This window comes from Python bivittatus, unplaced genomic scaffold, assembly GCF_059951505.1.
Source record: "Python bivittatus isolate LINGU-HERP-01145 unplaced genomic scaffold, Pbiv_v1 ctg000320_np1212, whole genome shotgun sequence".
In the NCBI taxonomy this organism is placed as follows: domain Eukaryota; kingdom Metazoa; phylum Chordata; class Lepidosauria; order Squamata; family Pythonidae; genus Python; species Python bivittatus.
Window position 1 is genome coordinate 4,614,682 of NW_028277052.1, and position 17,604 is coordinate 4,632,285.

The window sequence follows — 17,604 nt, forward strand, 5'->3', positions numbered from 1 at the left end:
GTTCTGGCTGAATTTTAATGTGGAACCAGAATTGTTGGCACGGCAACAAATGTTTGGCCCCATGTCCAACCGTCGACTTCTCTCTAGCTATCCTGTCTATAAGGCAGCTACTGGAGGAAGTGGCAGAATGACATCTTGGTTCCTCCCCATATATATGTAATACAAAAAATACATATTACGCCACCGCCCTATACCCAACATGTGCGTATGTTCTCACCTCACAGTCCCCACACCACCACATTTCCATGTCTCCAATGCCAGCCCCCATGAGTAATAGTTAGGGTGATGACAGTTGTAATTCAAACAACACTGTAAGGCCCACAGTTCTCCACTGGCCTATTCCAGAGAAAATAGACACATGTATATGTGCGAGTGAAGACTTCCTGGAGAATCCTGAGGTGGAATTCTTCAAATATTTGCTAGGAGCTGAGATGAAGACTGTTCACTTTCCTAGACAGTTTTCTGGGCTTTTTGGGGGGTGGGAGGTGGAGGGTAAGTGATACTAGAGATAAAGAAGGGGAAAGCTCCAAGACTGAAGGACAAAATATGAACCCTCCCGAAAGTACCATGTTTTACATGTTACTGGATTCAGCAATCAGAGAGGATATTTTAGAAAGAATCCTGAATATGCCATTTCTATGAGAAAAAGCCTGTTGTGCGGAGCTGGAAGGCATACAGCTGTGGACAGCTGTGGGGCTGGTACTGAAACAAAATCTGGCAGGCAGATGGGAGGAGGCCCAGGAAGGGTTTTCGGTCAAGAAAAAGTACAGTTTTGCTTCTGTATTAGCCAGTATACAATCACCTTCTTCAAATACTTAAAGGAACAAAAGGAAGCTTACATCTAAATCAGCCAGAGAACTGGAAGAGTTGCATTCTCTACTCCTTTAAACCCTCTTAATTTTTTGGAACAAGGAAAGGATTTCTCTTGATGACCTCTTTGTCCAGGCAAGCTTCCAGAATATTCCAGCAATTCTTTTGATTTATTATTCTTCCCTGAATAATATACTCTAAGGCCATCTCTAGCAGGACACGGAAGGAAAATCCTCGCTCTACATGTCTTGTCTTCATAAGACTAAAGTCCTCCTCTTGCTCTCTCTTTTATTTTTAAATTTAGAAACCTATTTATATAAACCTTGCCAGGGCTCTGAGCTGAACATTTAAATAAAAAGTATGAGCGTAGCTCTCAAAATATAACCCACTAATATTTCATCTCTGTCGTCCCTGTATATATATTTATATAGATCTATCTCTATCTCTCTCATATCACACATGGCACCACTTCACTTGGTTCACAGAAATACCCTCAACTCTGATTCAACTCCTCCAATTGCTGGAGGGATTTTGAGACAGGGAAATAGTCTCTGAGGTCACTAGAAAATGGGACGCTTTCATTAATAGTCTTAACTCCAGGAGATAAAAGCCAACCGAGAGAAAGCACGTCTGAAAGCAGAGGGGGCTTCCCTAGGGATCCTGATGTCTGAGGAAAACCTTTCTTAGAAATATTGAGGTTATGCAGGTGGGAAAAAGAAGCCTCACCCTTGACCCTTGACCACGATGGTAGAAGCTGGAATCCAATGATCATTGGAGGTCATTAAAGTCTTCCTCCTTATTCTGGGCACCAAACACCATAACTTTGTAAGACCCTGAGACAACTCAAACAATGTAATTTAATCAGCTAAAGCTAATCATGAATCCCAAGATTTATTGCAGATTAAAACTATCCCAGATTGGTCAGCAGGACTGATAGCAAGTCTCTGTTACGGGGCCTTTGTGGAGAACATCACCAATAAGACCACGTGAAAATTCCCTCCATTGGACCTGGTGAATTAAGTTCTCCCCCTAACTAGAATGTGTTTTGGGACTGAAAATGCAATCTCTTTCTAACAGGAAGGTCCTTTCGTTTGCTTGCTTGTGTTAGTTGCATCATTTATGCTTTATTCCAGCCATGTTGAAGTTGGTCATAAATAAATGACTTTCACGTAGGTGACATCTAAAGGGCTCCAGTATAGGAAATATTCCATATTGAACTAATTTACTCATCCCTTCTCTTCAGAACCTTCAAGATGACACCTTTGTCAAGGTTTTGAAATGCAGAGATGTATTTAATTGGCCAAACGATTCATGAAAGTGAAAACATTTAGAGACCCCAACGTGTTGCTTGTAATATTGCCATCTGTCTTTCAGCAAACTTTAGACTCAGTAGAACTCTCAAGAGATGCATTTGACAAAATACAAAAGAGGAGTCAATCAAAAGCAATTTACTGGTGAAACAAGGGAAACAGACAAAGTAAGCAAATGGATTTGGGAAGCAGTCATCTTTCGATACAGCACTGAAAGGGTTTAAGTCTGGAAATTAATTTACTTGTCCTTTGTGTTCAGAGGCCCAGTGCTTTCATCTTTGTACAGAACATCCTGGAAAGCTAGCTTAAAGCATGTTTAACATTTTGTTTGCTAGTAAAACAACACAATTGGGCCTCTGTTAATACATTGTTTTAAGCGAAACCTCAAGGGAACTGGTTGAAGCACTCCATAAAAGTATTGTATCACTTTAATTCCCGTCTCTCTTTCTCTCTCTGAAAGAAGCTTGTTTAAAAATGTACTTTTTTATTGGTAGCCTGGTTTCTGAAAACAAAGATCAATAGCACAAAGTTTAATGTAACCCCCCTAGATATAGCAATGCCGGAGGGTACAATCCAAAATCAGTGTCATTCACATAGCATGGATAAAGTAGAGAAGAAACTTTTTCCATGCACATTTAGGACTTCTTCACACAAGGCATGATTTGATCCCTTAATCCCCTCCCACAAACTATTTCCCCAACACACACACACACACACACACACACACACACACACACTCAGATACACAAAAACTCAACATTTCAATCTTCTTCCCTATGACAACATCAAGTTACCTCCAGAGCTGCGGAGAACAAGGGCACCTTTTGGCAGCAAAATGAGGCCACACTTTTTAAAGGCAATTTCTCCCCGCGGCCCACGATACAATCACACTTCAGATTTGGCTTTCCCTTCCCTGCAATACACCCATCTGCTCCGTGGTGTTTTCAAAGACCTTTCCAAGAAGTCTTAATCATCCAGGGAAGAAGAAAGAAGGCTTAGACTGCACAGTGTAAAATTCAGCAGTGAAATGAGAACACGATTTGCTCCGTTAAAAGGTTTCTCTTCTCTGACCTAAACCCATTGCACAGGTGAGGAGCAGATAAAATATCTTCTATTCCCCCAGACTAGACATGGCCAAGATCCAGAAAAGCACTTAAGAAAGGGAATGTGTTTCCATTAATTTTTATGGGACTACACATAGGCCTGAATGCTTTTGCACTTGAGAGATGACTGTTCTTATGTCCTCATGGTTTTTCTCTGGAAACGTTTTTGCCAACACAACAAATGGAGGAGGGGGAAAAAAACGGAATTCGAGTCTCAACTTAGATTGCAGTTAAAAATAAATTAACTATGCTGCAAGCCTGTAGCCAGAGACCTGGCTGTTTTCTCCAGCTATACATAATCAGGACACCTGGTTATAAAGACAGGAACCCAGTCAGTCCGTGCTATGCTACGTTGCCTCTGATCTGCATAGCATAGCAGGCCACCTTGCCTCTGAAGCTGCCAGCCACAGTTGCTGGTGAAAGATCATGAAATCTGTTGTCTAGATCACAGTCACTAAACCCTGAAGCCTAACACTGCCCTATACATAATCTCTCTTAGTGCCTCAGTTCCTTGGGGGAAGGACAATTTCCCAGTCTCCCATATTCTCTTAAGCCTTCATCTGTCCTACTCACTACCACATTCATCTTGGCTACTATCTCTTCTCCTGTTCTTCACTATTTCTTTATCCAACATATATCTAGGGTTGCCAAATTTAGACTGTGAAAATCTGGACACTAGGTAGCAGTAAGAGATACAGAAAAGTCTGACTCATGCTGGCTGGGGAATTCTGGGAGTTGAAGTCAAGTTTGAGAAACACTGGTCTAACTCTTTGCTACCATCTAGGGCTCCCTATGGTTTTTCTAGCCTAGGTGTGGCAACCATACTTATATTTTAGCCTTCTACCCCAAAATCTGAGTCTTCCCAAATTCCTCCATCAGGCCCCATGTGAGCAGACACCATTATGAGGCAATTGGAAAGGTTTTAAGAACTCTGGTGAGATGCCCCACCATCTTCCCTACAAGAACGGGGGGTACTGTTTAAGCACCTGGCATTGTGAGAGATTACCATTGAAATCCATGTTGCTCAGCACTGCAAAGTACCTCTCTGGTGCACAAAAGGAGAAGCAAAACAACAAGAGAACATTTTTTTTCAACCTAAACCTGACCTGCCTTGGTCTTTCCAGGAACAGCTCAGATCAGTGAATGATTACCACCTGCCTTGCCTTGTCTGAGATGTCATGGCTGCTCAGCCAATCTCTGCAAGAGCTTTCATCACTGTCTTTAGTGTGCAATTCCTCAACTAGCTTGGCATGGGCTATGCTATAATTATTTTACCCTGTGAATTGGAAGCCATGCGCTACTTCAGCCATGCTCTACTTCAAGTCACATACTTGAAGATGTGAAGGGGGTCACATCAGGGCATTCCTTGAGTCGTATTCCTGCCTCCTCCAAGACTTGCCTGCTGGTAGCAGTGAAGGCTTACCAAGGACCCTCATCAGGAGCACCCATGAGTATTGACGGTGAGTTGGGGGCCTTTCCCCATTTCCATCTAACTTTGTAGAAACATCCTAGCAACATACTTTTTCTGAAGGGACATCATCTTCCTCCTAACCCACCTTAGCAGTGGGACAGTTTAAATGATCCGCACCTGTATTGATGTTAAAGTCGAGTTTTTCCCCTTATTCCAAGGAAAGCTTCAAGGTTGGTCAATTCTTTGCCATGCATTGACCATGAACAGAAGCACAGGGTCAGTCTGTTGACTGAAAGCTGGGTAGAGATTTGTGGTATATAAGATGAATGACCATATAAGTTTCCTAAATAAATAAACGTTCAAGTCAGTAATGGGGAAAAGCCCCATTGAAAGGGGTTTGAGGTGTGCATGGGTGTGATAGAAAGATAAAGGAGTAACTTCAGAGGTTTGTATAGGACATGAATGATACTGTTGAAATAGTAAAGCTTTGATTTTAAGCTCTTCCCAGTTCCATGTTCTCTTCTCAGTTCCATGTTATACTAGAGTACAATTTACTGGTTTTCCCCCTTATCAAAACAGCTCTGCAGGTTTAAAAATTCCTCGAGTCCTGTTCGTGATGGCCACTATGCCCATACAGCTTTTCCGGCATCCATAAATATCTGTCTGTCTCCCATTCACAAGCACAGGGAAGCGAGGCACATTTCTCCATCACTTCTTTTGCTTCCTGTTTTAGTAAATGAGCCATACAAAAGATAATATCATTACTAATGGTGTTAGGCGGTGCTGGGTCACAGCCAATGTCTGTTACCATCACTTGATACCATTTATGTTTGATGTATGGTTTCCTAGAAAGCTGAAACCAAAACACTTCATATGTAGAAAGAAAACCAAAAATGTTTGGCTCTAGCTCAGTTTAAGACGTCTGATTCACCCAAGCCAAATGAACAATCCTGGAAGTAAAATATTGTTTCAACCGTGCAGGTTGGGTGGATCATGTGATCTCCCTGGGTTGCTTCGAGGCAGTGGAACGTGAATCGTGCCACCGGCTCTGTGTATTGTCTGCTTGAGTTCAGGAAGGAAACTGCAGAGCAATTTGATTTTGGGCACAGATAAGTGCTGTGGCTACAATGCAAACAAGGGGGCAGCCAATATGAGGAATGCCAGGAATTAGTTGTGAATCGAGAATTTCAAATCCAAATTCAAGTGGGGAGAATTAAAACAGACACACTTCAAACTTCTGCAGGCATTTGTTAACGCTGCACTGATTTCTGCAGCAAGGGGTTCCTCTCCTTAAGTTTTCACTGCTGTGTTTTTCCCCCAGGAAGATACAGTGATTGGTATATTAGCTCCTCCCCAAGCATTTTGTGGATCTCCTTTATTTTATTGTAAATGAGATGCATTGGGAAATCTAATAATAAGTTAGCTCACATAATTTATCATTTGGACCTCAGGGGAGAACAGATTCTGACCTCGTCTCCACAGCTGTTTTCTGGCTGTCATTTCTTGGTAACAGACCCACTCTGTAAGAAACACTGGCAACCAGTTTTTCACACACACACACACACACACACACTCAGACATCACACTAATCCATAGTTTTTTAGTTACGAAGTTGGTTCTCCTTGTTGATACTTGCCTCAATTTGCAGTAACTATCTTATGACAGTAGAAAGAATCCCAAATACTGAGATATATGTTTTACAGGACTTTGGATAAGTGGAGGAACACTAATTAATTTTCATTAAAGGGGAGGGGGAGAAAAGAGGATGTAAAAATGCCTATGAACAACACACATTTTGGATAGCTCTGACCTAAATGGCTGGTCTTCACTCACTCTAAAAGACAGCAGAGTTTTAACATATTGAGCATTTGGTGAGGAAATTATGGTAGTTTGTTCCTTAGCTTCAACCAGGGCATTGGGAATTGGGGGCAGGTGGGCCAAAAGAGTCAGGTTTGTAGCCATGACTCCATAATCAAAGTTCTACCCCTTTTTACATGCATGTGATCATTTGCCTTCAACAGAACCCATTCAATCACCATTACTAATCTAAATATATACGATGAATATTGGATATCAAGGAGTCTCATCTCTATTTTTTTTCCCAAGCACAAGGACTGGCTAGAGTCATGCACAACTCTGAGCACAATTTTTTTTTTTCAAGGTCAGAGCAGTTTTTATGAAGTGACTGGCATTCTTTGCTGAACATTATGCTAATATCATCATTACTGCATACAATTTTGTTTATCCATTGATAGGGTATGACATTTATGATACTTAGGACTCTGGAAGAACATTCTTATTTACAAAGCTTGAGTGCTCCTGTATTGTTCGTTTCACAATATCTCCTGGGTGAGCAACATCTTTTGCTGCCTTTCTCACTGGGGGAGAGGGAGATCCTTCTATTAGAACAAGTAAGAGGGATTAAATCTAGACGCTGTCAGCTGGGGTATGGAAATTTCTTTCACGGCAGGCCCAAGATATTTTGATACAAGAGGGGAAGGAGCAGATGGCATCTTCTCCCATTTCATGAAGATAAACCAGCAACACCAGTATTGGGCTATTTCTTCATCACTTCAGATGATAGAAGAGTTCTGCATTACACTTAGAGCTACCAAGGGGTTCAAAGCAGACAACGTGGTACACAGTTCTCAACACTTTATTGTTGACTCCCATCACTTTGCCTAATGGTAGTGCCAGCCCCAATGTTTTTGGATAACCTTGATAGGACTATCCCTTCCTCCTGCAACTAGCCCTCTGGGGGTGCCCTTCAAACATTGCTTTAAACCCTTCAAACAATCCTTTAGGCCAGGCGAAAGTGAGTTGGATAATTTTATGGTTTAGTACACTGAGTGAACCAAGCCATTGCACAACATTTTTAGGTGGTTTATTTGTTTAGGCACCACATGTTAGGTTGGTTAACCTAAGTTGAGGGTTTAGCATGGTGGGGGAACCCAGCTATTGTGTTACAGATGTGAGGAACATGAAACGTCATCCTATAAATGGAAAGGACATTGAACAATATGTTATGAAAGCTAATTCATGGCAGCAACCCACTCCCTGATTCAAGGGTCAACTGGACTGTTGAGTGCACATTTGTCTGAAAGCTCCTTCCTCTGGTGCTATTATGTTTGTAATACAGTATTCTTATTTTTAGGCTTATGTGGCTCCAGTGGGAGGTAAATATATTGCATTCATTGACAGCTAAGAAGCAAACATACTTAGAAAGTTTCTGGAAGTTAGTTGGACATAGGCATGGGTGGCTGGAAAGGAAAACCCACTAGATCATTTCTCAGTGCCTTTGTTCCAAAAAGGGACCCAAATATCAATTAAGATTGTTTTCAGTCTGAATGATGGCTCAGGACTACTCCCGAAAGCCCTGTTGGGTGCATTTGTCTGAATTCCTGCTTGCTTTAATTTTATTTACCATTTTTTGTGGAATTCAGGGAGGAGGAGAAGTTAACTCCTGTGGCCTCCCTGCTCAGTTAATCTTCAGTCTATCAAAAGAATTATGAAATCTTTTAAGATCAAATGTTCAGACACTTCACAAAGGTTGTCACAGTGAATTCATTTGTCAGTCTTTCATCTTGCTTTCCCCTGCTGTGCCAAAATAATGTCAGTGAGTTTTTCTATTTTTCTCTCTTGCCCTTTTTCCCTAGGACTTTTCGAGCTTATAAAAGTAGCCATGGACAAAGGTTGTTGCAGATTCTGGTCCATACTTTTAATTTTTGTTTTATTGTATTATTTCATTTCATATAATTTCATTTTACTTGCCTCCAATAAAAGCCCAGGAAACCTCAGGACAGGTGTTGAATGTTCATTTCTGCATCTTCTCAATACAACCTCATGAATAATATTTGACAAAAGTGGATAATAACTTGGCAAGTGTCTAAGAAAAAAAGGGGATATTGTTGTTATTGTTGATATTGCTATTATTTTCCTATGTTGCTCTCCACCCAAGAGGTATAGAAGACGTATCCAAATATTCCTTTATTTTTAACAATGTGATATATATGTGCATGCATTCTGAAAAGTTTCTGACTTCCCCAGATGAATTTAAGCTCTTAACTATAAAGAGGAATAAAAATGGTTAATACATAGAAATTGGGTTTGCGATTAAGGATTAATGCACAGTGTAATTGCTGATCATGCCAAATGGGGGTGACCAACATTATCTCAGACTGTTGACCTGCATATGACCACAGATGGTCAACTGAACTGCAGTTGAGGTCCATGGCTCTTGACCAGCTGGAAGTATTTCTTTCATTAGCAGAAATAGCTGGTGATATATGGTGACATAGTCTCCATGTTTGAAGAGAGAGGCTAGAAAGAGACACAAATGTTTGGGTTTGACTTCAGTAAGCAAAAAATATGAAGTCTGGATTTGGCCACTGTCTGGGATACTGTAAAGAGTGAGTGAAGCAGAAAGGAGGTCACTTCCAGCTCTTGCTGGCTGCTTCTGTGGGAAAATAATGCTACATTTCTGTCCACCATGGTCAGGAAATTGGCCATCTCTCCTGTATTCAACATGCATAATAATAATTATACACAATTAATCATCATCATAATAATTTATATTAATAATATTTTAATAATTGTTATTAAATATAATGTATAATAATGAACAGACATATCTCAAATGCTGCCCTCACAAGAAAAGGACTGTCCTAAAGTTCCTATAGTAATGTCTCAGAGAAACAGTAATATATAGACTCACACACAGTTCATCTTGCCTCTTTATGGACAATTCTTTTGCCTGCAACCTGAGAAAATAGGTTCTTGCTATTTTTATTCATGATTCTTTATGAAATGGCTAGGTGTCTAAACTTTTGCATTGCATGTTCATCTAATAAGTACTTTACTCATGGGAAAATTCAGGTGCAGCCATTTTTACTGAATCAGTTCAATAAACCCATATTTTATTCAGTGTTGGCTTGGCTTCCCCAAGTCCCCTTCAATCAACCTTTAGTATGAGATGGAGAATTTATTTATTATATTTATTTATGATATCAATTTATGTAGCTGCCCATCTCCCACTGGCAACTCTGGGCAGCAGACATAGTGTTAAAAATCAACAATAACAATTAATAATAAAATAATGAGAACCAAAGGCATTAAGGACTGGGCAGTTGAAGTTAAATTCAACTATATGGACGCTTCAAGATGAAAGCAAAATGAAAGGGATAAGAAAGGAAGATGATTTCAGCTGACCCATCTAGGAAGTGTTTATAGGGACTAGTGTTGGCGCTGAGAAGTAGGCAAAAATCACATTATGCAAACGGGTATGATATCTGCAGTTTGATATTCTGCAAAAGAATATTCTTTTGACCTAGAGTATTCTAGAGAGGGTACTAAGAAAATGCACTGTCCAGAAATTCATTCTTAAAGATTAAGTGTTTTAAGATCTTGGGACAGGAAATAATTAATTTTTTTCCAGCATTAGATTTCCTAAGGCTGAATATGCTTTTTGCACAGGAGACTAAGTATGTCCAACAGTCTCAGGGGGTGGCATCTAATTCAAACGGAAGGTAATAAAGCCCTAACTGTCCAACTTTCCATGGCCATCTGGTTGGGCAATAGGGAAACAGAATGTCAGATCACATGGATTGATAAAGCATGGTTCTTCATATAGAACATAAGACTCTGGAGACTGAATTGGGTTGTGAGAGCCAGCAACGAAGCGTTGAGAGCCGTGTGTCCATGTAGTCCAATCTTCTGTGTCACATAGTGGCTATCCAGGTGCATCTGGGATCCTCACAAGCAACCATAGGAGGAGAATTGCTGTCTTTCCTGATTGCCCCACTGCAGCTGGTGTTTCAGGTCTGTTGTCTGTGATTCAGGAGCAGTATAATAGCCATCTGCTACTAGGCAGTGATATTTGACCTTTCATGACATTTCCTGTCCACTTGTAAAACCATCTAGATCAGTGGGCATCCCTGTATTTGGTGGCTAGAAATTCCACCGTAAAGTTGCTTTTAATGGTTCTGAATTTCCCCATGTTCCCTTTCATTTTTCAGTGGATGACCTTGAGAGCTAACATAGACCATATTCTCTGCGCATGGATGAGTTTATATACCTCTATCATGTCTCCCATCACCTGCTTTCAGCTTCAAGGTGAAAAGCCCACAACTACTGTGGTATTTCCTCAGACGGGGTTACTCGGTCCCTCCTAATCATTTTGATGTCTTTGGTCCTCATTTATATAGCAATGGTTATTTAGCCTCATGACACAAAAACTAGAATGGTTGTTAGGTTTCCAAATGCCTGACTCTGCATGTTCTGGTGGCTGCTGGCTGTCCAACCTACATCATGCCCTCAAGCTGTAGGGACCTGGTTTCCCATGACCTTTGACAACCTTCTCCTATATGGGCCACTTCAGCTCCACTAATAAAGAACATTGCCTTGATTAGTCCAAATGGAAATCTGTGTGTGTATACGCTAATCATGGAAAGCTTCGTTATGTTAACTCCTGTGCCTAATTAGGTGCACTTGTTAATTTGATTCAATGTATACCTTTCAAATTAGATTGCCATTTAATGGATGATTTACTTACCCAATCTATAATTTTAGAAAAGTCCAAGGGATTATAATCTTCCCCTTTCTAAAACACTGCCTCCATTCTGTGTATGAATTAGGAGCTCCATTGTCAGCAATCAGATATATTGCACTTAACCTTTTCTAAAATTTATCTGCACTTAGAATAGCTCAGCATTACCATGCACTCAATTTTTAATGGAGTTATAACAGACAACACTAATCTATTCATAGCATGCCTGGGTGGCGTTCTCTCCCATCCTTTTTCTCTTGGCCTCTCTGCCATATGTTATGTGTAATTAGATGGCGCTGCACATCCAATTTATCAGAGAATATGGCAGCATTTAGGAACTTTTGTAGGTTCATTGTTCACTGAATCAGTGTCAGGCCTAGCCCAAGGAACTCCAAGAGACAATGCAAATGTTCAGCTATGTTTATTAGCTACAACCTCTAGCAAGAATCTTCCCAGACTGAAACCCCAGGTCCCAAGTCAGCCAGCCACAACAGTGTGAATTCCTCAGGGAGGTGCCAGTCTCATCCTCTTGTAGTTCCCATGCTCCTGCGGTGAGCTAAGAAAATGCTTATCTCCCTGAGCCTGGCCTTTGTAATTCCATTCCAGCACATCCAGATTGGATGGGCACTCAGTGAATCTTACTATCCAAATAGTACTATCTTACTATCTCACCCCCGTCACATCAACCTGTCCCACCTGGTCAGGCAGAGAGGGCGTGTTGTGGGCCCGTCAGCAAGAGAATGTTGGCTGGTGGGGCCCAGGAGGAGAGCCTTCTCTGCTGTTGCCCCCACCCTTTGGAATATTCTCCCCCCAGAGGTGCAGCAGGCCCCTACCCTCTTGGCCTTCCAGAAAGGATTGAAGACCTGGCTCTGCCAGCTTGCGTGGGGTGATAACAATCTTACCCAATCCTGGGGGTGGTTGGCGCCTTGATGGCACTCCTTGAGCGACTGCCAATTATTCTTGGACCTATTTATTTTATACTTATTAATAGTAGATTGTAGTTTTGTAATTTTAATTGATTTTAACTGTTTTGTAAACCGCCCAGAGTCGTTTCAATGAGGTGGGTGGTGACAAATGTGATATATAAATAAATAAAATAAAATAAAATAAAAAATAAATCTGAGCACATGCTGAACACATCCTAGGGCTGCATATGACCACCCACAAGCTTAGGATGGGGGTCTCCATAATTCTGCCAACAAAGTTGCCACCAAATCCTAATGACCACCCCATTCTTTAATGGACTTAAGGAGGATAACATTGACTTTAGTCATAGTAAATACAATTAAATAATTTTAGTGGTTTTTTTTTTAAAAAAATTCCTGGCCTATCCACATGGTTATCCTGGCTCTGCCTACATTTTGGAGGGCAGCCCCAGCTCACCAAAGAACAAGTGTGAACCTTGGCCTGAAGAAAAGAAATATTCACACACCTGAGCTAAATGAATATGCATCATAGCTGGGGTGCAGCAATGCTGCAAAATTGTTCAGTAAACCATTGAATACATAATGATAGATGAGGACAATGGGAGAAGGTTGTGCTTGCAGATTTTCTGGAGGCATCTCATGGACCACAGCAGGAAGAGCCATTGGTTTATTAAAACCAGGTCTTTCTTAGGACAGAAAAGCACTTCTTGATATGTTGTGGAATGCCACATAAAAAAAAACCCATCTTGATTTGTTTGACTACACCCTGAAGACACTCCTGTACAGAAGGTAAACAGTGGTGCGGTTCCAGGGTGAACTGCTTAGAAGCAGCATTGTTTCAAAGGATCAATTTTCTCAAATCTCCCATAGAATGAAGCATCCCTTTCAAGTTCTACATAAGTTCTACTATAATCAATGCTCCAAAATGCTTTTTTTTTTTTAAAAAAAAGGTAACTCTTTTATAATGCAAGAGAACGCCCTTAAGTGTTGCAAGAATTTGTACTACTCTTCCAAAATCTGACATTGTTCTGTTGCCACATGTTAATGCCTATGGATATTGACCACTACATTCCATTTCAAGGCAGGTGTTCTACCATCCAACCCTCTAAGCCAGGGTTCCTCAACCGTGGCAACTTTAAGACGGGTGGACCAACTCCCAGACTGAGGAATTCTGGAAGCTGAAGTCCACCCATCTTAAAGTTGCCAAGGTTGAGGAACCCTGCTTTAAGCAATGTGACTGTGCTGCAGTCATGTCCTACACCTGTGTACCTTCATCTTGAATGCAACCGGTGGGACAAAAATATCCCACTATAATAGGGCAGATTTGAGGGAGATCTTGGAATAAAACACCACACAAGCTACCCACACTTCACCTGATTTCATGTCAAAAGAATGTGAAACTTTTCAGCAAGAAAATGGAAACCAGTCCCCATAGGCTCAAGGCAGATCCTTGATCTTTTCGAAAAAGCTGTTTTGAATTTTGAGGTTGTAATGGACTCTCTTTTCTTCTCCCTCCTCCCTCCCTCTCTCTCTCCCTCTTTCTCTCTCACACACAGAACTAGCAGTCAGAGCCTAATATTTCTTTGGGTTTTGTTGTGAATGGCTCACATAGCATGTCATACAAAAAAAAAAGAAAAGAAAGAAAGAGAGAGAGAGAGAGAGAGAGAGAGAGAGAGAGAGAGAGAGAATGGAGAAACGGAGATAATCATGTCATTTTACTGGACAACATAATAGAGGTCAGATTCAAGTGTACTGAAATTTCTTTTGGGTCAATGGAAAGAAATATCCCCCCCCCACACCAAAAAAAAGGAAAAAACCCCACAAAACCCTGAACGCATGTAGACGATTCAGTGCTATAATCTTCTCTTAGCAGCTACTGAATGAAACAGGCAAAAAATGTCCTAATACTGGGACAAATTCTCCTCCAATTACCTGGACATTTTCTTCCTCTTGAGAAAAGAGGCCTTTTTTTCTTCTTCTTCTTCTTACTCATTCTCAGAGTGGTTCTGAAATGTTTTGGAGGCATTTTTGAATATTTACGCTGGTCTGCAACCACAATAAAGATGTGATTGAATGATTGCTGTTTGAACATTATTGATTGCTGAACCTATTTTTTTCCCCTGCCACCCATTTCTCCATGGCTTTGGAACCTCCATGTTTATCCTCTCTTTCTTGATCTGAAAAGAAGAATACATACCTTTAAGACATCTTTTTCTTGGGATAAGAAGCCGAGGAGACAATAGTCTACAGAAGAAAGGTTGCTGCAGACACTTCGAACTCTCTTCCTCATTAATATGAGTACATTGAAAAACATTGTTAAATTATTTTTTTTCTCCACCTAATAGAAATAAAAGGAATGCAGGAAAAAATATTCAGTGGAGCTCTACAATGGAAAAAAAATCAAGCACCCACTGGTATACTCACTAGATATACCTCATCATGGCTAGGTTAATGCATCATAGTGGAATGTAGGATGTCTTCTCATCTGCAGGAGTTCCTGTTCATTGCTGCTTTCAAGCATCACGGCTTTCCTTCAACCTTTGTAGTTCGTGGTCATTATCCTCAGAGTGACTGGGGATTACAGAGCTTGTAGTCCCAACACAACTGGAGGGCTCCTCTCTTTAGCTTATGGTTCACCTTTATGCAAACAAGGGTTTTGATATCAGTTACTGGGATCTCAGCTCCTGGCTGGTTGTGCAAATGCGCTTAACTAGTCCTGTTAAAGACTTGTAGCTGAATTTTCGTCATATATTAAGTTTGGTTTGTTTCAATCTTGATTAGTGTTTCCCTCCCTTCACGGCATGTTGTGCAAAGCCAGCCTACTTAATTAGTCTAGGATTCAGTGTATGTTGCAAACCTAGAAAATGAGTTAACTCATTAGCCAAGTTAAATGTGTTGTCCAAACACAGCCACTTTGTGGCATCTCTTTTCTGCATCCATATCTGAAGTGATGGGAAAAAAAGAAAAAAGAACAGCTGAAGAACTGTTTCCAAATCTTCTCCCTAGTCTGCATTATCAGATCCCACTCTAAATAACATGCTCACTTTTAGGTGCTGCATTTGAATAAACACCCAGCAATACTTGAACAGGGACCAAGAAACACAGAGAGAATGATCAGGCACTAGAAACTTAATCCTGTGAGGGAAAACTGCTTAATCTTGAAAAGAGAAAACTGAAGGGAAGACATATACAGTGGTACCTCGGGTTACGAACTTAATCCGTTCTGTGACACTGGTTGCAACCCAAGTTGGTTGCAACCCAAGGTAAATTTCTGTGGCCAGAGCTGGTTGTAACCTGAAAAGTTCGTTAACAGAGGCGTTCGTAACCTGAGGTACCACTGTACCTTCATATATCAGTCAGTCTGTTACACCGAAGATGGCTAAGACTTGTGGCCTTTACTTCCAGAGTACAGGCCATGGAATAAGGATTTAAGGCGCCAGAAGATCAGAAGATTCCCATGGAAAAACTAGCTGAACTCAAGAACAGATTGATCATGTTGCCAATTACCCAAGGAGATGGTGGTCTCCTCTTTGTTGTGCATGATCAGACAGAGGCACGATTGACACTGATTGGGGCAATTTTCATTTGGTTTCCTGCACGGAGCAGCGGGTTGGCCCTGAGGGCCAAAATGGCCCTTCCAACTTTATGAAACCAAACAACAGAGGTGGGGAAGGGAGAAAGTGTGCAGAGTTCGAGCCACCTCCAGAGAGCTGGGATTGGCTTCTCTTTTGGGACACAGCACATTCCACTGGAAAATGACTCAGCATCCCACCGCTGTTTTCTGCTTGCAAACATTCTGTATTTCTCATTAAAGTATGGGACTATTAGCAGTGACTGATGACAAAGAGGAAACAGCGAGAGACCAATCAGCAGAAGCAGAACAAAATGCTCTGTTAGTTTAATCTCCTTTCATTCCAGCATCTGCCCCATCATATTATTATTGTGTTTTCCCAACCATGCCAGCAATGCGTCTGCATTTCCTTCCACCGTCTGTCCTCCGCACTGTTATGCCCACCCAGACATTGTTGCGTTCTCACATGAAGTCCCGCAGCACCCACATGCTACAATACAGAACAAGGACTGTGTTCTTCCACCATCTCAGGCATTTCTCAGTATTTCTTAGGTCACTTAGCTGCTGTTTGTGTGTCCCAGCAAATTTTCCCTTAGGCCTAGTACTCTTCCACAGTGATGGCAATTTTTAGTAAGGAGCGATTGGTTTCTGAGATCCCTCAAAGAGATGACAACCAGACAACCATTGCTGGATGTTGTCATTTTGGGTTTTTTTTTTTTTGGTTTTTTTCCCCACAGACTAACAAGAACTGATACTTCAGTGGTATTATCACGGTTCATTCATTACTTTTTGTTGCTGTGGAGGGCTTCTACAAGATCATCAGCACTGTGTTTGTGGAATACTTTATCAGGCCCAGAAGGAGGCTTATGATAAAAATTCTTAAAGAAAAGCACTGGCAAAAGTTTATTTAAAAAGAGAAATTTTAATGGATTTTTTGCCAAGCCTAGCATGGGCATAGCATTTGAAGGTCTAAGGGTTACAGTTAAAAAGATGGACATGAGCACAACCAAAAATATTTATTTAATTTGCATGTAAACAACTAAAAATTGAATGAAACTCCTTTCTTGCTTTCCCTCCCTCCCTCCCTCCTTCCTTCTCTCTCTCTCACTTTCTCTCTCTCACACACATACACATATACACACCCACCAAAGCAAGTAAATTTAACTAAAAACGCAGTGCTTGCTCCCCATATCTTTCATAATTTCTCTGTCACTTTAAATATGATTCAGAAAAAAATTCCCAGAGAATTTTTCAGAGCCACAGGCTGGGAGTTCTGCTTATGCACCTTAGTTTGAAATCTATAATCTCAACATGCATTCAATTAAGTTCACTCATGGGATTGGGGTATACAACTGAAAAGACCCTGTTCCTCTTGACATGTCCCCCAGGAAGGCTTAATTGTTTTTATTTGAAGCCTTCCATATCATATCTCAAGTATCACCTAGAAGTTGTTGAGAGTCAGGTGGCATACAAGATTGATTGATTAATTAATTAATTAATTGATTAATACTAATTTCTGTGACTTCCCTCTATGTCAAGCATTTTCTTGCCCTCTGATACAGAAGAAGTTTCTGTTCAACAAGTATCCCCAGTGTCCCCCTGGAAGCCTGGGACTTAACTGCAGAACATTGCTGCAAGCTGATTAAAGAAATACTAATCAATTCACCTGGGGAGATTTAGCAAATAGATTTATCTTGACTCCATTCATTAAGGTTTCAAAAGTTTCACTGACCAATTCAATCATTAGAGGTGCGTGAGAAGCAATATTTTTGCAGAAAAGCACCTTCCAAGAATGCATGGATGATACCTCAACCATCCTTTTTAAAAAGGTATTCTCTCCTATGTATGAGAGATGGAGAAAGAACTCGTGAAAACAGTGCCACTGACAAACTAAGATGTTCAGAGAAGGTCAGTCAAAATGTTCAAAAG

At 40.8% G+C, this 17,604-nt stretch overlaps 1 long non-coding RNA gene across 1 annotated transcript in view; it reads right to left on the bottom strand.

Moving 5' to 3' along the window:
* Positions 1-2,272: 2,272 nt before the first annotated feature.
* The window catches only part of LOC103058777 (uncharacterized), a 191,636-nt gene continuing 176,304 nt past the window's right edge, over positions 2,273-17,604 (bottom strand). Inside the window, exons 5-8 of the long non-coding RNA XR_015795833.1 lie at positions 14,538-14,741; positions 14,302-14,442; positions 14,037-14,150; positions 2,273-8,520 (exon numbers count right to left, since the gene is read on the bottom strand). This is a non-coding gene — a long non-coding RNA (uncharacterized LOC103058777). The remainder of the gene's footprint in view (positions 8,521-14,036; positions 14,151-14,301; positions 14,443-14,537; positions 14,742-17,604) is intronic.